The sequence below is a fragment of the Rattus norvegicus genome, chromosome 20 (genome assembly GCF_021556685.1).
Source record: "Rattus norvegicus strain SHRSP/BbbUtx chromosome 20, alternate assembly SHRSP_T2T, whole genome shotgun sequence".
Taxonomy (NCBI): Eukaryota; Metazoa; Chordata; class Mammalia; order Rodentia; family Muridae; genus Rattus; species Rattus norvegicus.
Genome location: NC_141553.1, coordinates 41,783,880 through 41,788,668, shown reverse-complemented (window position 1 = coordinate 41,788,668; position 4,789 = coordinate 41,783,880).

Here is a 4,789-nt window from a genome sequence, read left to right as displayed (position 1 = left end):
ACGTCCCTACTCAAAGGGACACGTACGTTTTGGTACGTCATCTGGCATAATTGGCAGCGACCAGTCAGAGAGTGACACGTCCTAGGCGAGGATAGTTTCCTATATAAGGGACGGTTATTCCTCACTCTCCGTCTCCACATTGTAAGCTTATGCTCTCCCTCTCAAGATGCATTAAAGCTTTTCTGTAGTAGGATCCTGTGTGTGCCGCGTCGTTCCTGCTGGCGAGACAAAGCGCGGGACATAGAAGGAGGAAGAAAATTATCATAGGAAGGAAAATAGAGACAAAGTTTGGGGCAGAGACTGACGGAAAGGCCATCCAGAACCTGCTCCACCTAGGGATCCAACCCATACACATACAAACAACAAACCCAGACAATATTGCTGATGTCAAGATATACATGGTGACAGGAACCTGATATAACTGATTCCTGAGAGTCTCTGCCAGAGCATGACGAATACAGAGGCGGATGTTCACAGTTAACCATTGAACTGAGAATGGGGTCCACATTAGAGCAGTTAGAGAAAGGATTTAAGTAACTGAAGGGGTTTTCAACCCCATAAGAACAACAATACCAACCAACCAGAGCCCCCAGATACTAAACCACCACCCAAACAGTACACATGGACAGAACCATGACTCCAGTTGCTTATGTAGCACAGAATGGGTTTGTTGAGCACCAATGGAAGGAGAAGCCCTTGATCCTGCCAAGACTGGACCTCCCATTGTAGGGGAACTTCAGTGTGGGGAGGCAGGAAGGGGAAGTGGTTGGGAGGGGAACACCCTCATGAAAGAAGGGGGACATGGGGGATGAGATAAGGGGGTTATAGAGAAGAAATCAGGAAAGGGGATAAGATCTGCAAAGTAAATAAATAAAGAAAATACAATTTAATTTTTTTTGTTTCAGAGAGATGGTTATTGTGTAGACAAGTGTAGGTGCCTGAAAAGGCCAATGCAGAGCATCGGGTCTTCTAGAACTGGATTTATAGGCAGTGAGAAACTCCCTTATAAAGGTGCTGGGATCTACTCAACCTCTAAGCTCTCTCTCCAATCTTAAAGATGGATTCATCTTATAAAGAAACAATTCAAACATCAAGAAGTTAATTTAAGCAATCATAAAATCCCAGTCAGATGATACTGATTAAAGTTTCTGCTTATGGCAAAGCAGCTCCAAAATACTCAATTTTTTTTCATGACAATTAAATACTTCTGGGAGAAATGGAAACCAGAGAATCCAAGAAGACTCAGTTCACGGGGATATTAGCAAATTTCAGTCAATTTTCTTTTCTCTGGATGTCTTCAAGATATTGTTCATGTTTGACTCAAGAACTCACCAGAACTTACATTTCCTAGGAAGGCCAAGTTCTCCTTTCAGTGCATGTTATGTATGTTAACACATTTCTTTATATTGTAGTCAATTATTTTAGCTTTGAAGACTTGTCTGCACATGCTCTACTTTATGCAGCAATAATTTTCTAATTAGACGCACAAAAGGCTCTCATGGCTTTCTTATTTCTAACACCTGAGAGGCTCACTCTAAAAATAGATTAAAAATTGTAGCTAGCCCATACAAAAGGCACAGAATATGGGTATTTTAGTTATAAGCCATTGGCCTAGATTGGGCAGGTCTTACAGCTACTATATGTAAACCCCAGCTATATGCCCCTTGTTGTTTGCTGTTTGCCCTAGTCATGTGTTCATGGTCTATCTCCTCTCATGGTGACCTCCTCCTCTCTCTGTATCCTTTTTTTTTTCTTTCTTCTGCAACCCTCAGTAAAGCAACTGCAAATGAGCCTACATCTATTTATTGCCCAATCACAAAGTTTAGCTGTTATTGAGCCATTAAGTTAGGAGCAGGGTTATATGGCATCATTTGATGTACAGGAGGATCTCCTCATCAGGTGGCAACAAGTTCTGCAGGTCCAGTATTTAGCATTTGAATACGTAACAGTACCAGACCAACCCCCTACAATTCACTGAAATACTCGCTTCTGCAAACACCATTAAAGTAAGTGCTACTAAGAGTTCTAGGTCACAGCAGGCATATCATGTACATACAGGATAAAGAGGATGACAACAACAACAAAAAGTACTAAGAGCTTTGTGATGGCAGCAACAACTGTAAACATACCTTGTTATTAATAAATATACTCTGTTGTTAATAACTTACAAAAGCTTATCAACAATATGCTTTTGGAGAAAGATATTTTGGAAAATGTTCGATTTAGAATAATTCAAAACAATTTAGGAATATACATGACCAAAGATGATAAAGATCTCTATAACCAAATTGCAAAAAATGTTGAAAAAGGAAATTAATGAAGGTAAGAGGTGACAGAGAGCCGCTTTTGGCATGTTCCTTGATTGGCACAATTAGTATGATAAAAATGGCTGTATTATCAAAATTAATCTGCAGAACTAATGCAATGTCTGTCAAGATTCTGAGGCCATATTTTACATTTTTTAAAAAAAAATCAGGAGTTCATATGGAACCAGAAAATATTGCCAGCAGCCAAAGGAATTCTAAGGAGTAAATACAATGCCAGTAGTACTACAATATCTGACCTCAAATACTGTACAATGCTATACTGATAAAGACAGCCTGGTACTGGCATGAAAATAGAAAGATCAAGGGAAGGAAACTAAAGACCAAGACAAAGAAGGCAGAATCATATATTGGAGAAAAAAAGGATAGCCTATTCAATAAATGGTGTCTTTAAAACTGGATATCTACCAGCAGAAGACTAGAATTAGATTCATATCTGTCACTTTGTACAAAGATCAATTCAATATGGATCAAAAGCATAAGACACAAAATACTTGAACTTAAAAATAAACTGCAGGGAATAATGCTTCAAAATATTGGAGTGGGCAAGAACTTTCTTAACAGAACACCAAGAGCACAGAACTGGCCCCAAATATCAAAAGGTGGAACCATACAAAAATAAAAATTTCCACACAGCAAGGGGAACTCTTAGCACAGAAAGCAGACATCCCACAGAATGGAAGAAAGTCTTTACCAACTGCACTTCAGACAAGGAGGTAATATCCAAGACTTATGAAAAGTTGCTGCAATTACATACCAAAGAATAAAACGTAAATCGACAAATGGACTAAAGGATAAAGTAGAGAGGTTTTTTTTTTTAAAGCAACACAAATGACCAACAACTATTCTTAAGAAGTGTTCAATATTCCTAGCTGTCAAGGAAATGCAAATTAAAATTACTTTGAGATAATACCTCACCCCAGTCAGAATGAATAACATCAAGAAACCTGATAACAAGTGCTAGAAAGGATGTGGAGAAAGAGGAAACCATACTGCCTACTGATGGAGATATAAAATAATATAGTCATCATGGAAGTCAATTTGGAGTTACCTCAAAACGATTCAAATTAGAGCTATGACGTTACTGAGCTGTTTCACTCATGGGAACAGAGAATCACATATCATACCACCGAGATATTTTCATCCCATCTTTATTGCTGTCTTAAACATAAAAGCAAGGAAGTGGAACCAGCTTGGCTGCCCAACAGGTGATTAAACAATAAGAATCTGAGACATATATAAAATGGTACACCGTTTGTTTTGATAAAAAAAAAGAAAGCACAAATTTTACCGGAATATAAATGGACCTAGAATATATAACATTTAGTGAGGTCACACAATCTCAAAAGGAAAAAACTTCATCTTCTTTATAAATCCCTAAATATATATTCTATATATTTACAAATAATACATATGTGTGTGTGTATGTGTGTATGTGTAAAAGTGTAGATGTGAGTACAGTATTAGATGATGAATAAGGATGAACTCACTCATAGACACATGAGTCATGAAAGAATATAAAACTGACTGGTTTTCTAGTCTTAAGTCTGCCACTGATTTTCAGTTTTTGTGGGGTGAATACGTACATAAAAATGCTAAGGAAAGTGTAAAATCCAATGTAAGGTTCTACAACTTCAAAATGGCTATTCTAACTGTATAAAAGAATTACTTGGGACGTGTGGACTTGGAACCTGGTTTATCTCACTATGTAATGTCTTTGTATTTTTGCCTTTAAAAGTTCTTCACAGTAAAGTTTTAATTGAAACTTGACAAGATCTATAGGCATGCATTCTATCATTTAGGAGAAATAACAGCTATAAATCTAAAAATTGCTTCAGAACTTCAAGCTGATCCTAACCTCACATGGTAGGTAGTAGAAGAGACAGTACAGTTAAAGACCTATCCAGAAAAGACATTGTAGCCAGGAAAACAGAAAATCATGATCTAGAACAGTGAGCTTGAGTTTTTCTAGTAGGAAAATGTGATGATCATGTTGCACTTCCCAGGAGCACCTAGGCAAAGGGGGTGTTAGGGAATCTCAGTAAAAAGAATGGGAGGATTTTCTTTTCTCTTTTTTCTTTTGTTGGATTTTTTAATTTACATTTTAAGTTATCCCCTTTCCTAGTTTCTCCTCCAGAAACACCCCCCATACTCCGTCCCCTTCCCCCTGCTTCTATAAGGGTGTTCCCCAACCGACCCAATCCCTCTGGCCTCTACGCCCTGACATTCCCCTACACTGGGGCATCAAGCCTTCACAGGACCAAGGGTTTCTCCTCCCATTGATGCCCAACAAGGCCATCCTCTGCTACATATGCAACTCAGCCATGAGTCTGTTCATGTTTACTCTTTGGATGGTGGTTTAGTCCCTGGGAGCTCTGGGGGATCTAGTTGGTTGATATTGTTGTTTTTGTTGCAAGCCCCTTCAGCTCCTTCAGTCCTTTCTCTAATTCCTCCATTGGGAACCC